The sequence below is a fragment of the Sorex araneus genome, chromosome 1, assembly GCF_027595985.1.
Source record: "Sorex araneus isolate mSorAra2 chromosome 1, mSorAra2.pri, whole genome shotgun sequence".
In the NCBI taxonomy this organism is placed as follows: domain Eukaryota; kingdom Metazoa; phylum Chordata; class Mammalia; order Eulipotyphla; family Soricidae; genus Sorex; species Sorex araneus.
The window spans coordinates 102,444,497-102,462,504 of NC_073302.1; positions in this window are offsets into that span (position 1 = coordinate 102,444,497).

The following is an 18,008-nucleotide window of genomic DNA, read 5'->3' on the forward strand; positions in this document are numbered from 1 at the left end:
AGTAACAACAAGTCTCACAATAGAGACATTACTGGTGCCCACTCGAGCAAATCGATGAGCAATGGGATGACAGATGTACCAAAGTCTCTTTAACCAGTCATCTGTTCTAGGGCACTTGGGTTGTTTCCAGATTTTGGCTATTGTGAACAGTATTTCAATGAACATATAGGTACAGATGTCATTTCTACAGTGCTTTTTTGCACCCTCGGGATATATTCCCAGAAGTGGTATTGTGAGGTCATATGGAAGCTCAATTTCTAGTTTTTGAAGGACTGTTTATACTGTTTTCCAGAAAGGCTGGACCAGTCGACATTCCCACCAACAATGAAGGAGCGTCCCTTTTTCCCCACATCCATGCCAGCACTGGTTGCTTTTGTTCTTTGAATGTGTGTCAATCTCTGTGGTGTGAGATGATGATAATATTGGTTTGTCCTTTCTGCCTTGCCACAGGGATCTTAGGTTTATTGGGTTACTCCCATAACAGTGCTCCCATTCCTCTGTGTTTATTTGTAACCTTTTTCTTTGTGCTCTGTTTACTTGTAAATATTGCTTTTCTCTTCTCCTCAAGTCCTTTGCATAGTTAATTCAGAACAATGTTCTTTTTGTATAGACACAGAAAGACAGTTAATGCTATGCTTTTGGAACTTAGGAGTTAATTGACTCTGAATGATATTCATTCCTGGGTATCTGCTCTCTCAACTTAAGCCTCAGTTCCCCTTACTTCCTAGCACCACAAAAGCAAGGTCCCAACGAAGGACTGGATGGGCACAGGGCAAGCTGTGACCTATGTGCTACCCTGGTATCAAAATGGGCCTGGCCAAAGTGCCATAATGCTTAACTATAAGTTAAGAGCATAGTCATGGACAAATGCTATCATGATCCAAAAAGTAACAACGAGATTTGGACCCTGCTAGGGTTTAGAATGATTAATCCGGCCCAAGTACTGTAGTCCGAGTCCGTGGCAATCTGTCCCCAGTAGATCCACCCTACAAGCTCAATATATATCTTACTGTGTCCATACGAAATAACTAATATTAAGAAGTAGAATGATGGATCTATCACATCTTCCAGAAAGGCAGTGGAAAAGGTTATACACGACTTCTACTAGGATCTCTTCAGTAGCCACATCCACCTGCCCACATACCAAATTCCGCAGGATGGATATGTTGTTCCCAGTGTTCTCCCTTCTGAAATCCAACACACCATTTTGTCCGTAAAGAAAGGTACAGCACCCAGTCCAGACAAGGTCAGACCTGAACACCTGAAGAATCTGCCACCAGTACTCATCAATACACTGGCTCAGCTATTCACGAGCTACATGTCTGAATGCAAGTTTCTGTCCCAATGGAAAACCAGCAGGACCATCCTGTTGTACAAGAAGGGAGACATCCACGACATCAGCAAGTATCACCTGATCTGCCTCTTACCTTTTGTCTACAAGTTATTCACTCAAGTCATCCTGAATAGGATTGGCAGAACACTAGATGAAGGACAACCATGTGAGCAAGCCAGGTTTTCAGAAGGATTCAGCACAATCGACCATATACACACGATGACCAAGCTCATTGAGGTTTTGAAAGAATCCAAGATGCCACTCCGTCTAACGTTCATCAATTTAAAGACACCTTTGATGCTATGGAGACTGAAGTGGTCATCGAAGCCCTAGCCAAACAGGGCATTCAAACTCAGTACATCAGGATCCTCTGTGAGCTGTATTATGAATTCGCCACCAGGATCTCACCATTCAACAAAGAAGTGATCATCGACGTAAAGAGAGGGGTTCGGCAGGGTGATACCATGTCACCAAACTCTTCAGTGCCACCCTGGAGAACGTCATGTGACGACTGGAATGGGAAGGAATGGGAGTGAAGATAGACTGTTGGCAACTATGCCACCTCCACTTTGCAATGACATCATTCTAATAACACCAAACATTAGCCAAGTAGCACAAATGCTGGCCAACTTCGACCGTGAGTATGGGAAGGTCAGACTGCAGCTGAATCTCACAAAGACTATGTTCATGAAAAACGAACTAGCCCCTGGCATTCCATTTGCTCTCAACAGAATGAACATCTCCAAATACAGCAGTTATGTGTACCTAGGTTGAGAACTCAACATGACGAACGACCTGGCACCTGAGTTGCACAGGAGGAAGAGAGCAGCATGGAATGCTTTCAAGAGCGTCGAAGAAGTTGTTAAGAGGATGAAGAGCCTCGGGCTCCAGGCACATCTTTTCGACTTCGCCGTTCTTCCTGCACTAACATATGCCTCAGAGACCTGGGCCCTATGAAAACAAGATAAGAACTCTATTCGGGTCTCCCAAAGAGGAATAGGAAGAGCTATGCTAGGAGTATCACATTTCACTCAAGAGAAAGAAGGAATCCGGAGTTCTGACCTCTATCGATGGTCAAGAATCAGGGACGCTGTCTCGTTTGCCAAGCCATCGAAAATCAGATGGGCCGGACATGTAATGCGATTTGGAGATGACCACTGGACTAGAGCTGTTACCGACTGGATTCCACGGGACATCGAAAGACCGCGTGGCCACCCACCTACGAGATGGTCAGACTTCTTTGTCAAGACCCTGAATGAACAGCTTGAGGCTCTTCATGTTCCTGGAACGAGCAGACACCATTGGGATACACTAGCACCCGACAGGGACAAATGGAGACGGTACTGGTACCCCCTTGAGCAAATCTATGAGCAATGATGACAGATGATACAAGTGAAGAAGTAGAATTAAGATGTTAATTAACTTATTGGACTAAGGAGAGCAGAAGCACCCCTAGGTAATATTTCAGCCCTTGAGCCTGATGGGTAATCAGGAAGGGCCTTTGATGTGTTGATTTTGCTGCCACACTGGGGGTGTGGTGTCTACCCCAGGGAGGGAGTTGGAGAGAGACAAGAGAGAGACCAGGGCAGCAAGATGGAGCATGGAGAGACTGGCAAGGGGGGCAGAGGGAGAAGAATGTAGGGGACGAATGCAGGGGCAGGCACGTGGAGAGAGAAAAAACGCGGCTGCGAGAGGGAGTGCGGAGAGATGAGTGGGAGAGACAGAAGGGGACGGGAATGAGGGGCGGTGTGAGACTAGAATGGGGGGCTCAGAGGGACTGGAACAGGCGCGTGGGGAGAGTGGAATAAACGGCCACTGATCACCAACCAGCCTGGTGGCCTCGTCTCCTTCATCCACCCGTGGCATCGGCCGTCCCGGGTGGCGAGTGGCTCGAGTCCACCAAACGCAGGCGGGGAGGGACAGCCCCGCGGGGGCTTCCTAGACGCCCAGAGAATACACACAGACCTAGCTCTGAGCTCACCCCTGGGGCATGTTTTCCCAGTCTCCCAGCCCACCAGAGGCACACTGGGACCCCCCAACGCACAGCCATCGCAAATCTAAGGAAGAGTTTGTACCCCAAGAATCCCTACTGCTGTGGAATCAGTATCTGCCAGGCCAGACATACTCGAACCCGAAGCCCGATTTCTGTCTGTCCAGCCCAGTTAGACAGAGGGCCTTATATTCGCAGGTAACCCTGCTGGACCAGGTCATTTGGGCGGACTCTAAGCCAGATTGATTGTGCTCATCCCACGGGGCAGTGGACCCCTTCCTGAGGGATGTGGGAAAGGTCAGGTGAGGACAGAGGTGAAGACTGGCCAGATACAGCTGCAAGCCCCAGAGCTCCAAGGATGGTTTGCACCCCAGAAACAAGAAGTTTCTGCCAGACTCTCCGAGGGGCGCAAACCGCTGGCCCCTGGAGTCTGGGGACAGGATAGAGACATCTCAGAGAAGCTGGTCCACCTCCCGCCGGGCAGGGCCTGCTGCTGCTGGCCTCGGCCTGGTTTAGGACCTGTGGCCGTTTTCTTGAATGTGCAGCCGTTCCTGGGAAACAGGCGGTGAGCTGGTAAGCGAAAGTCAGAATGCAGAGAAAGGAGGGTTCTCTCGGGGTGGGGGGGGCGGGAGGGATGCACAGTGGCCTCCTGGTGGTCAGGAGGGGTGTCTGTTACGAATTGTTATGAATGGGTGTTTGTGGGCCCAGCATGTGCCCAAGAGCCTGAGGTTGCAACCCCGACCCCAGTGTGGCTCTGCGTGCAGGGAGGCCTCTAAGGCAGCGACAGGCATTAAATGGGACACAAGGGCAACCCTTCGAGACCAAGAAGGTGGCCACCTGCCAGCCAGGAGGAGAGCTTCCCAGGAAGCAAGCAAACTGGCACTCTCTGATTTCCCCTCTTTCCGGGTTGTGGGCACACCCAACGGGGCCCAGGGGCTATTCCCGACTCCGCTGTGGAGTGACCCCTGATGCGCTGGGTGCCAAGAAGTTGTACCAAGGCCACAGACCATTTCGGCCACATGCCAGGCAAGTGCCTTCCCTCCTATACTAACTCTCCAGTCCGGATTTCTGCTCTTATCTAGACTTTCCTTCCTTCAGCTTCCTTTGTATTTGCCTTGTTATTCTTTTCTTAAATAGTTGCTTATGTTGAAAGCTCAGCTAATTCCTGTTCAGTCTTTCTTACTCTGTAATAAATGCACTTCTGGCTCTAAATTCTCCCCCGAGTGCCACACTGGCTTTATCTCACAACGTAGAGCTTTATCAGTCATTGGGTGTTAAGTACTGTAACTTCCATTTTGGTTTTCTCTTTGGTGCATGAATTATTTAGAAAGTATTTTTTATTTTCCCAGTGTCCACAGGGGATGGCCCTTTGTTGGAGAGGCTACTGTTTTCATTGTCTGGGCCCCAGTGAGTAAGAACTCATGACCGTCCCCTGGAGTAAGAGTAAGGCAGTGTTTTCTATGTTGCACGGCAGGTGGCTCACCTCTGAAACATCTCTATGTATTTAAGAAGAAGGGGTGTGCTCAGTTGGATAATGCGTTAATGGCATTCTTCAGATCCTTTATACTCTTGTTAATTATTCTTCTACTTAGTCTGTTATCTTGAGAATTATTTGTTTCCTGCAGTTACTGCGACTAATGTCCACAAATAGAGTGACTAAAAAACCACAGAAAATTGGGGCTGGAGTGATAGTACCATGGGTAGGGCATTTGCCTTGCATGCGGCCGACCCGGGTTCAATTCCCAGCATCCCATAGGATTCCCCAAGCACCACGAGGAGAAATTCCTGAGTGCAGAGCCAGGAGTAACCCCTGAGTATTGCCGGGTGTGACCCCCCCCAAAAAAAAAATGACAGAAAATTAGTTCTCTCACAGGCCTGGAGGCTGGAAGTCCACACCAATGAGACAGCAGGGCGCTCTGTCCTTCCCACGACCCTGGGAGGAAATTCTTCCTCTGCATCTCCCAGTCCCCGAGGGCTGCCTGCGGGGTTAGATTGAGGCCACATCCCTCAGCCCCTTTGCTGTTTCCACATCTCCGTCTCCTCTGCCCAACCCCCTCTGCTCCTCTTATAGTGACCCTGTGGTGGCTTGTAGGGCCCTCTGGGAAATCTGGATAACCCCGAGATTTTGGGATTAACTATATCTGGAAAGACACCTTTCTGGAACAGGTCATATTTAAAGATGCCAGAAATTCAGATATAAACATAATTTCCAGGCCACTATACAGCCTTACCCCAAGAGTAATACATTAAAATCTTCTTGAGTTTACCTTGGTTTGTTTCTTACAATAATTCTAAGAAGGGGCTGGAGTGATAACACAGTGCATAGGGCATTTGCCTTGCATGCGGCCAACCCAGGTTCAATTCCCAGCGTCCCATATGGTTCCCTGAGCACTGCCAGGAGTAATTCCTGAGTGCAGAGCCAGGAGTAACCCCTGTGCACCATCGGGTGTGATCCAAAAAGCAAATAAATAAATAAATAAATAAATAAATAAATAAATAATTCTAAGAAGCTGTACTGTAAACGCCTGAGATGTGGTCGCAGGTGTATATGATATTAAAGCTACTGGATCTTCTTGGTATATTTTAACTTTCATTAGTAAGAAATATTTATATTTGTCCTAACACTTTTCATCACAAACTCTAAGTTGTCGATATAAATATTGCAGCAACCTCTTTTAAATTAATTCCAAGGCTTTTAGAGGCATTTCCCTTGGTCTGACTTTATTTTGTTGTTACTTTGTCACAACCACCCATTCGCACTCCCCCTGCCCTACAACAAACTTCCTCTCCCCACCCAAATTCCCTGCATCTCCCTCCTGCTGAACTCCTCGTTGCTCCCTGCACAGCCAAACTGACGTCTCAGGAGCCTTCATGTCCAGTTAGAATATTCAGGGTGGGTTCAGATTCACTGAAGGATGCAGGAACCTCCCCGCCCGGCTCCCTGCCTTCTCGTCAGCTCCTTTCTGAGCATCAGGACCAGTTACTTGTCCATTTTGTCAGAACCGCCATTGTTGCCAGAACCCCAGAGATGAAACACTGTAACTGAACTCATCTCTATTAAAAAGAATTACATAGGGGAGAGGGAAGGTCAGGGGGGTGTCTCACAGGGCTGGTGGGCCGTATTTGACATGCCGAGAACCCATGTTTGATCCCTGGCATCACATGACCTCCCAAGCATGGCGGGGCATAGCCCAACCCAGGTACACTAGGAGAAGGAGGGAGAAAAAGATGGAGAGAAAGAGAAGGAGGAGGGAGGGGCTGGAGCAATAGCACAGCGGGTATGGCGTTTGCCTTGCATGGGGCCAACCTGGGTTCAAATCCCAGCATCCCATATGGTCCCCTGAGCACCGCCAGGAGTAATTCCTGAGTGCAGAGCCAGGAGTAACCCCTGTGCAATGCCGGGTGTGACCCCCCCAAAAAAAAAAGAGAAGGAGGAGGGAGGAGAGGAGAGGGAGGGAGGAGGAGAAGAAATGAATAATAAAAGCTGAGATTGAGCTAAATTCTTTAACTAGAGGGGGGAAACGGTGGTTACACCAGAACAGCTGCCCAGTGGGTAAGTTACCAGGGAAGAGAGGAGGAGGGGGAATGGGGGGAATGAGGTTGATTGTGAAGGAAGGGAAACGGACTTTGCGATTGAACATGACGTAGTAAATACAGATGGTTGAATTTTGATACCGTACGCTTGAACGATATCATGCTACAGCCACTGACTTCACATGGGGAAATGCATCTGCCCACACTGCCCTTTTGTCAAAACTCCTGCTCCTACAATAGTGTTTCTAAGCAAGCCAGTGACGCAGCCACGGGATACCCACCCGCAGAACGGAGAAAGGGCTCGGCTTTCAGGGCTGAGAATCAACACTGGCCAATCCTGTCACTTGAGTTGTTTCTCCAGCCACTGGATTTGTGTGCCTAAGCCAAGCTGTAGCATTACCAAAGGGGTCTGTGTCCCACAGGCGCCGGCAGAGGATGGCAGGGGGTGTGGGGGGAGGGGAGGGCAGGAGGGGAGGGGCGAGGGCAGAGCAACTTGCCAGCCTGGCAGTATTTCTTCGCACCCAGAGCGAGGATTCTTGGCTGGATTCAGCTGCAGCTGCTGAGCTAGTCAAACCCGAGGAAAGAAAGAAGGAAGACAGTGAATAAGGAAGACAGAAATGAAAGACGAGAGCACGGCCAAGGGAAGGTGCAGAGAAGCAGAGCGCTGGAGAGAGACGGGGATTTATAGCCCGGAGAATGCGCTCAGCTGGGCTCTTCTGGCCTTTCCACTCTCCGAGTTCAAATCGCCCCGACTCAATGAAAGGATGCTCTGTCGAGGCCGTTAGTCATGTTCCTTTCAACGGCACAGGCTCTCCAGCCAGCCCGCCTCGGAGGGAACTGCACCATCGGTTCCCTACAGCCCTGCTTGGTGTGCCGGCAACCAGGTCAGCAGGGAAAGCTGCCCCGAGCTCCCACAGAGACCCCGTCCGCTTCCCCCTCTCTGGGACTCCAAGCAGGCTCCCTGGGACCCCATGCAGGGCTGGTCATAAAATTCTCAGGCTAGTGAAGGAGGGAAACTTCAGAGGGAACCAGCTGCTAGATGGTTCGATTAGTCTTTGGACTGGAGCGATAGCACAGCGGGTAGGGCGTTTGCCTTGCACGTGGCCGACCCGGGTTTGATTCCTCCGCCCCTCACAGAGAGCCCGGCAAGCTACCGAGAGTATTCCATCCACATGGCAGAACCTGGCAAGCTCCCCGTGGCGTATTCAATCTGCCAAAAACAGTAACAACGAGTCTCACAATGGAGACCTTACTGGTGCTCACTCGAGCAAATCAATGAACAACGGGACGACAGTGAGAGTGACAGTCAAGCACGGGCTGCACATCTGGGCAGGGCCTCCTAAACCGGCCCAAGACCTTCCTTGCCTCCCGCTTTCTCAAACACAGTCTCAGGTCTGGGGAAATCCCTCTCGGTCCTGATTCCACTGCCCACCCCCCTCACAACTTCCAGAGAGGCACATCAGTGCTGGTGGGAGACAGTGCCCACCTTGGACACAGGGACAGTCCAGGCCTGCGGGGGGGAAGAGGGTGGGATGCACTGGGGGAGGACAGCAGGTTCTGGTCCTCACTTGATCCCCCCCACAACGTCCAGGGCGTAAGCTCCTAACCAGACACCCCCCACCCCCCGCCAGGAAACCCAGGGGCACCCGCCCTATCACCAAACAGGGAGCTGAGAAGGAGCTTCTCGAATGAATGTCCTCAGACACCAGGAAGCCTCTGGGGGCACAGAAGCCCGGGGAGGCACAGCTAACAGGAAGGACCACGTCAGTCCTTCCAGCACATTCTCCAAATGCCTACAGGGGCCAAGGTTGCCGGGGCATCTTCTATCCTGCTCATATGTCCACACCACTTCCTGCCTGATCTCTCTAGGACCCAGGGGGATGAGCAGGGGCGCTGCATGCCTGAGTCCCTCTGTCAGCCTGGCTAGGGAAGCCAGCCCTCTCCGCCCAGGCCCGCCCTGGGTCCCTGGATGGACCTTTGCTGTGTGGCCCAGCCCAGTGTCCCTCCCCTGGCCCGCAGAGCCAGGAGTCCCATGAACATCCCCTCTGGAGACATTGGTGGAGGGAAACGTACACTGGTGGAGGGTGAGTGTTGGAATACTGAATGGCTGAAACCCAATCATGGACAGCGTAGTAACTGTGTATCTCACAGGGATTCAATTTTTAAGAAAGAAAAGAAAAGAAATCATGGTATATCTACACAGTGGAATACTACACAGCCACCAGGAAAAATTAAGTTACAAAATTTGCTTATACACAAGTGGACATGAAGAGTGTCATGCTGAGTGAAATGAGCCAGAAAGAGAGAGACAGATACTGATTGCACTCATGTGTGAGATAGAAAAAGATATTAGTGTGAATGAGACGAATATCCAAAGGACAGTGGAAATAAGGAACAGCAGGACTGGTCCCTTGTTGGTAGCTTGCCACAAGGTTGGGAGGGGGCAGACAGGACAGAGAAGGGACCACTATGACAGTGACAGCTGGAAATGATCGCTCCGGACAAGAGCTGAGTGCTGGGGGCTGGAGTGATAGCACAGTGGGTAGGGCGTTTGCCTTGCACACGGCCGACCCGGGTTCGATTCCCAGCATCCCATATGGTCCCCTGAGCACCGCCAGGGGTAATTCCTGAGTGAAGAGCCAGGAGTGACCCCTGTGCATCGCCGGGTGTGACCCAAAAAGAAAAAAAAAAATTGCTGAGTGCTGAAAGGAAGGAAAGTGATGTTCATGCCTGTGCCTGTATTGCAAACAATAATTCCAAAAGGAGAGAGGGAGAGAGAGAGAGAGAGAGAGAGAGAGAGAGAGAGAGAGGACAGTCCCTGCCATAGAGGCAGGCTGGCACAGGGCATGGCAGCAGGGCAAACTGGGGACATTGGTGACGGGAAACAGACACTGGTGGAGGGATGGGTGTTGGAACATTGTATGACTGAAACCCAAATATGAACAACTTCGTAACCGAGTATCTCACAGTGATTCCATTTTAAAAATTAATTAATTATTTAGAAAAAAGAAAGAGAGAAAGAGAGAATGAGGACACGGCTCCAAGGCCAGAGCGCGAAGAGCGGGTGCCTGCAGAGAAGGAAACGCCTCCCACACAATCTCGGCTGGACGGTGTTCTCGGGCCTCACAGACAGACCCACACACCTCAACTGATCCAGATTTTACAACACACACACACACACACACACACACCCATCAAAGAGTTAAGAGGGAAGTTGTGGTGGGCCGAGCGGGCAGAGGGTCTCCGGAGGGCACCCCCGGGGCTGTTCGGAAGAAGCTGAGCTCCAGGAGGAAGTCACGTAGCAAGACTAGACAAACCTGGGGCCCCACCCAATGCCACAGAGCTCACAGAACAGGACCTGACTTCCCGAGAGGCATTCTGGAACGTTCCCTGGTAATATTGCAAGCCAGGGTGAGCTGTGTCACCGAGGAAAGCGCCTACGCCCACTGGCCCAGCAAGTCTGCTCCCGGGAAAAGCTCCCGCAGTGGTCCCCACGCCACAGGCTAAGTCTTCATAATGGCATCATTCACCAGCGCAGAAACCTAAAACGGCCCAGGCGCCTGCCAGGGACCAAGGAGTTGAATAAAACATGTGCAACAGCATAGAGTTAAAGGGAATGAACTCAGGGGCTGCGGGAGCGAAGGATGAATCATGGCAAAATAATATTGAGCTGAACTTTTTTTAACTTCATCATATGAAAGCAAGATAGGGACTCCCATGACAGACTGCTGAGGATCTCGCACAATGTAGGAGGAGCCCCAGCAAAGACTGCTTGAGAGGGATAGAGAAATGGATGGGCTCTAACAGCGTAGCTGGGAGAAGACGAAGAAGGAAGAGGGTGAAATCATAGGAATGGGATAGTAAAAAGTCGAGAATCGACAGAATGCCTTGCTTTGGAATAGTTTTGCTGCTGGAGAGAGTCCAACAGGTAGGGCACTTGTCTCGCCTGTGACTGACCCGGGTTCAATTCCCCGGTGTCGGGGTTCAGTCCCCCGAGCCCCGTCAGGAGTGATTCCTGAGCACAGATCCAGGAGTAAGCCCTGAGCACAGCTGGGTATGGCCCAGAAACAAAATGAAAAAGCAAAACAAATAAATTTGTAAAAGAGAATGGCTCTGCTGTCTCTATGCCTTATACTATAGACAGAAGAAAAGAAATCCTGCCTCTATACCTTGTCAGAAAATAAACAGATGGAGATTTAGAAAGTATAACCATGACTGGGATATTTTCTTTTCCAATAAAATACAACTAACCTAGACAACGTGCCCAGTAGAGACATTAATATAGGTTTAAACAAGTGTATCTCCTAGGCAGATCCTTAAATTCCTTTAATTTCACATTAGGATATAAAATCGCTCATTCTAATGGGTTAGTAAATGCATAGGCCTTCAGAAGCCCCATTGATGAAAACACAGCATAGGCAGAAGGAAATGCACTGTTATTTCTGTTTGGCTATATCTCCATTTCCTAAGAGCAATAATGAGCTTGAAGCGCCACATTTGCATACAGATAGGTCCGGGTTCCGGGCTGGCTGCGGCTGCACAGTTAAGCATGTCACTGACGTGCACTTCCCAGCCTCGAAGCACAATTTAAAGACCACTTTATGGGACAGTCGAATTACAGCAATGTGCTCGAGCATTAGGGCTCTGACTTTTCCAAAAATTGTTGGCAACAGGGCTAAGTTGTGTAGTATAGAAAAACCAGTCACAAAGGTTTGAGCTATTGGTGCTCAAGAAGTGCAGTTGGTCTTTAAACTTCTCATCCAGTGAGAAATGCAAATGGCCTCATCCATGGTACCCTACACCCGTAACTGCCATGCTTGAATCTGTCCCTCCTTTCTTCTTCCTTCCTTCTTCCTTCCTTCCTTCCTCCTTCCTTCTTCCTTCCTTCTTCCTTCCTTCTTTCCTCTTCCTTCTTCCTTCCTTTTTCCTTCCTTCTTCCTTCCTCCTCTCTTCTTCCTTCTTTCCTCCTTCTTTCTTCCTTCTTTCCTCCTTCTTTCTTCCTTCCTTTTTCCTTCCTTCTTCCTTCCTTTTTCCTTCCTTCTTCCTTCCTTCCTCCTTCTTTCTTCCTTCCTTCCTCCATCTTCCTTCCTTCCTTCCTTCTTCCTTCCTTCTTCCTTCCTTCCTCCTTCTTTCTTCCTTCTTCCTTCCTCCTTCTTTCTTCCTTCCTTCTTCCTTCCTTCCTCCTTCCTTCTCCCTTCCTTCCTCCTTCCTTCTCCCTTCCTTCCTCCTTCCTTTTTCCTTCCTTCTTCCTTCCTTCCTCCTTCCGTCCTTGCACACGCATTAACCAATGACAGCTGAGGCCACGCACAAGCCCGAGCACCACTGCAAACACAGCAATGCACTGCCCCCCACAACTGGGGTCTGCTTACACAACTAGAAAGCAAACAAGTACAATACCATGTGAGTCATATCTGTGAAGGAAAATGTAGAGAGGAAATGTTCAGCTTCCTATCAGAACCCGTCTTTTATGAGCCTGTGCTCAGAAACATGCAGAGGATGGGCTAAGGAATGGCTCTCCTGAGGGGAACCGAAAGCACAGGAACCGGCTGGAAAACTAATCAGCCGGGTCAGGGCCCGGGGCTAAGGCACTTGCACATGGCAAAGCCCAGTTCAATCTCCAGCACCACGTGGTCCCAAGCACTGCCAGGAGGACAAAAGGACAAAGCGCACCCCCAGATGCATTCACATACACACACACACACACACACACACACACACACACACGCACACGAGTCTCAGGAAACAGCCAGGGTGGCATGTGTGTAGCTGACCTAAAGGACAGAGCAAGGGACTGAAAAATGAAAGCCAGCGACAAGAATTATTAAAGATGTAGGCAGCGGTCACTCCTGCGGCAGCTCAGCCCTGCCCGGCAAGGGACTTGGGCTGGTCACTTAGTGGCTGCTGTGCTGTTGTCGTTTCTTTCCATAAATCATAGTGGCAGGGGCTGGAGCGATAGCACAGCCGGTAGGACGTTTGCCTTGCAGGGGGCCAACCCAGGTTCGATTCCCAGCATCCCATATGGTCCCCTGAGCACCGCCAGGAGTCATTCCTGAGTGCATGAGCCAGGAGTGACCTCTGAGCACCGCCGGGTGTGACCCAAAAAGGAAAAAAATAGTGGTTCCTTTTCCAGCGCAGCAGTGCAGAGGCGAACCATGATGAGGTAGAAAAGACGATGGACAGAGGCAAGTGGCCCAGGCAACGCTAATCTGGGGCACAAACAAAGCTCTGAGTGGCTCTGAGTGAGGACAGTGGCAGGGGAGATGAAGACCAACGATGGCTGCAAATGACACTTAGGAAAAGGGTGGGGGCTCAACCTGCTTTGGCTGCTACTTAAGCTCCCAGGCGGCCATGATCCAGAGACCCACAAACGAATCTCGGAACCGAGCAGCTCACGGCAGAGACTTCTCCAGACCCTAATTATCTGGAATTTTGGAGTTCCAGGGGCACGGCCAGTCTCACGGCCATGTGACATCTTATGTTATTCATAACAAGCAATACAACAGAGAGTGTGGGGGAGATTGTCTGCCATAGAGGCAGGGGGAGGGGCGGGAGGGGGGATACTGGGGTTCTTGGAGGTGGGAGATGTGCACTGGCAGAGGGTTGGGTGATCGGTCACTGTATGGCTGAAACTCAAACAGGAAAGTTTTTGTAACTGTATCTCACGGTGATTAAAATAATAATAATAATAATGATAATGATAACATCCTGCATTTTTTAAAAAGGTAATATTTCCCAAGAGCCTGAAGCTAGTCGGATCCGCTGCAGCAACTCCTCAAGCTCCACCTCTCTATCCCCACCTTTTTTTCTTAATGTAGGAGTACTACTATTTATTCAGCCATTGATTAAGCTGATTGAATTGGGCATGCTTCCTTTTCAGCAGGCCCGACTTTAGGGGGGAGAAACTCCAAACAATAATAGTGAGGGTTTTTTTGTTGAAATAATGAATGTAATCATTCATTATTCATTATATCATAGTGTAAAGTGAAAGTAAAGTGAAATTTATCAGTTACACAGGCGGGGTGGAGGGCTGGGGAGGTGGGGGGTCGGGGTGGAGCTATACTGTGGTTCTTGGTGGTGGAATATGTGCACTGGTGAAGGGATGGGTGTTCGAGCATTGTGTAACTGGGACTTAAACCTGAAAGCTTTGTAACTTTCCACATGGTGATTCAATAAAAGAATAAATTTTTTTAAAAAATGAATTAGGAATGAACTCCATATTAGCACTGTCGTCCTGTTGTTCCTTGGTAGCTTCAGGCTCTAGGGAAATAGCACACCAACCACAGGATGCCTCTGCCAAACGCCTCGGAATACAGCAGCACAAGGACATTTCTACAGCCAGTGGCAGAGCCCACAACCATCCCCCAACCACCTCAGTACACCATGGCATAAGCTTTATGTGTCTATCACTGTCTTGCCCCTTAGTGCTTCCCATCCTCTGACTGGTTATGACCTACGTAAATGAAGGTTTTGGGGACCCATACTATTGGGTTTGTATGCATATGCAAATAGCAGATTGTGGGACCAACCAATCAGATTATGTATGTAAATGAGGAACCAACTGGAGATCTTGATTTTCTAGTCCCTCACTTCCTGCCTAACAGAATCAAGATACTCAGGGGAAGCCAAATGCTTTCCAGCAGCTCTGAAACTTTTCACCCCAGCCCTGGTCCAGGAGTCCACCCTCTTTGAATTCTACCCTGTATAAGTTCCTTCCCAAACCCCTAATAAGGTCTGCACTAAAGAATGTGCAGACAAGAGTACATACAATATCATAAAATTATACTATGAAAAAATAATGGATTCAAATTGATAAAGCAAGGCCCAAATACTTATTTTAAAAACCAAGTAGGGGGGCTGGAGCAATAGCACAGCGGGTAAGGCATTTGCCTTGCATGCAGCCGACCCGGGTTCCATTCTTAGCATCCCATATGGTCCCCTGAACACTCCCAAGAGTAATTCCTGAGTGTATGATCCAGGAGTAACCCCTGTGCATCGCCGGGTGTGACCCAAAAAGCAAAATAAATAAATAAAAAATAAAAACCAATTAAGTTCCTTGGTGATCTTTAACGGGGATCTTTAACGGGGCTAGAGCAATAGTACAGTGGGTAGGTCATTGGCCTCACTCATGGTTAGATCTCTGGCATCCCAGATGGTCCCCTGAGTACTGCAGGGTATGATTCCTGAGTGCAGAGCCAGGACTAATCCCTGAGCATCGGCAGGCGTGACCCCCAGAACAGGAACAGAAAGCATGAGAGCTTTCAGATGGTCTGCATGATCTTAAAACCCCTCTTTAGTCTATGGCACGCACATCTCCTAAGAGGTGTGAGATTGCATTTCTATTCACATATTCTGTCGCTCCCACTGCTCTTCCCCAAATCCCCAGAGAAGTCTGAATTGATGAGGTTTAATTTGGAATTTTACATCTTCGACTGCCTTGTCGTATCATGTAACAGTGAAGCATCCCAACTCCAGAGCTTGCCTTCTTGACAACACTCCCACAAAAAGCTCGGGGCTCTAGGGGGCCGGAGTGATAGCACAGCAGATAGGGCATTTGCCTTGCACGCGGTCGACCCGGGTTCAATCCCTGGCATCCCATATGGTCCCCCAAGCAGCGCCAGGAGTAATTCCTGAGTGCAAAGCCAGGAGTAACCCCTGAGCATCGCTGGGTGTGACCCAAGAAGAAAAAAAAAAAAAAAAGCTCGGGGCTCTTGGGCAAGTTCATTAATACCCCTGACCCATGTTCCTTCATCAGCTGAATAGGGACACCCATCATGGCCCATTTAGCAGCACTGGGGAAGCACTCGGACAGCCTGGGTCTGGGATGGCGCCATTAATACATCAGGATTGTCCTGAAGATACTGTTACTTCCATCTGCGTTTTTAAATGGGATATGGCTCAGGGTTGTGACTCAGTGGCAGAGCGTCAGCCTTGCATGCATGAGGCTGCAAATCCGGTCTCGGACACCGCCCCACTCCCAAGTGCCGTCACCAGCATGGTAGCAGTGACCCAAGAGCCACACTGAGCAAGCCTGGAGGACACCACGACCACATGAGCAGGCCCAGTGAGCTCCACCAGCACCACATCAACTGGAGGAAGAGAAAACAAACAAAGCAAACAAGAATAGACGAGCCATTAGGCCGTCTTTGCTCAATTCGACTGGAGAAACACTTGAAGACTTAAAAAAAAAAAAGTAAGAAATAAATAAAGCAATTATGAAATAAGCAAACAAGGAAATCAAGTGAACATAGGCACGCTTTGTCCAGATGGTCAGCATTTTGGTCGTGTCCTCGGTGGCTCTCTGGGAAGGAGGGAGCCATTGTGCATCTGGGCTGTGACCAGCACCACGGCGCGTGGCTGAGAGAGAAGCGAGCTTGGGACTCCACATTCTGCGTCTCGACAGCAGCCCAGCTGATTCCCCAGGGCTACACCAATGCCAGGAAATACCGTTAAATTAATAAAAATAGAGTTGGCAGCAGAGGGCAATTATTCATGCATTATCCCAAAACCATGAAGTAAAATATACCTTTCATCCCACTTCCATTATTATATGTATTACAGGTGAGCATTTATTTTTAGCTGGCTCCCCCCCCCCAGCCCCTTTTCTCTTTGTGCTCCAGTCGTGAGTTTCTGAGGGTCAGGGAGAGTTCAGTTGTGCAGAGGAAGTACTAGCTGCTGAATGGCCCTGTCAGGCTCCTGTATTTAAGGAGACAGAACTGCATATTACAAGAAAATGATTGTTCAGCTACCTTTTCATTAACAATTTGTCTAAAAGGAGACAGACTTAACTGCTTCTATTGAAGTTGGGAAGCAACAAATTGAATGTGTTCCGTAAGGATTATGTCATACTTCAAACATATGGGGAGCTACGAACACCAAGATCACATTTGAAAACAGTGGTGGGCTGAGGGCTGTGTGCAGGCTGTTTAATTGGATCACTATAAATACTCCTAAAAGCAAGGGGAAGGAGCGCGGTCGTTATCTGCACAATCTCAAGTGAAACACTGCGATGATTATATATATATATATATATATATATATATATTATATATAATATATATGTTCTGACACAGTAAGAAAAAATTTCTTTGGGGGACCTTACTGAAGGTTATTAAGAAAGCTTTAACTCCAAGATGCTTCCCAAGTGGTCTCCTTTGGAATGAGTTTCCATGTTAGAGCACCAAGAAGACATTTCAAACAGAGGGAAGTATCTCTGACTGAACCCAGAATGGATGTACGAGGTCTTCCTCCCTGCCACACCTGAAAGTGGGCCCAGAAGTGAACTGGGGCCAGGTGTGTGTCTGTCTCTATCTAGGCCACAGAAGGTCCAGTCACTCCCTGTGACGCCAATGATAATGTGAAGCCACTTTCAGAAAAGACTGGGTCAGTGTTGATTGTCACAACTTGAATGACCAACGGCTCCAGTATGGACGAAACCCCAGAGCCCCAGTTGGATCTGAAGGGGACCATACTGATTTTCTTGTGTCACTGAGACACAGTACACTGTGAGTCACACACTTTCTCAGTGATGAAATTGAATTATTCATTTGTGCTCATTATCTATATAGTTGACATGCGCAAAGCCAGTTCTGCTTCCCAGTATAACAGAGAGAGAGAGAGAGAGAGAGAGAGAGAGAGAGACTAATGACTACAGAGAGAAATTCCACACACAACGAAGAATAACAGAGACACTGTTAGCAGAGGCACCATAGTCCCGCATGCTAGCTATGACAGGACAGACTGAACATAGCCAAAGAGAAAAAAGGGAGACGTATTTCTTAGCAAATGTTTGATGAGAGAATGTTGCCATGACTGAGGCTAAAACTACGAGAAAGACGTGGAGTTGTTGTTCTAAACCCCTTAGATAACAAATATTTTTAAACTTCCCCTTGACTGTCTTGAAATAGAATTTATATGCAATAAAAAATCTAAAATTTTTTTAAAAGTCAGAACATAGCGGTTGTTGGTGAAGATGTGGAAGAACTGGAATCCAAGTACACTAATGAAGGAAAGTAAAGTGGCCCGGCCACTGTACAGTATGGAAGAGCCTCAGAAAAGCAAGCATAGGACTGCCCTCCGATGCAGAATCCTGTAAACATGTGCAAAGGAATCGAAAGCAGGGACACTGGCGCACTCACACTCCCAGCCCCATTC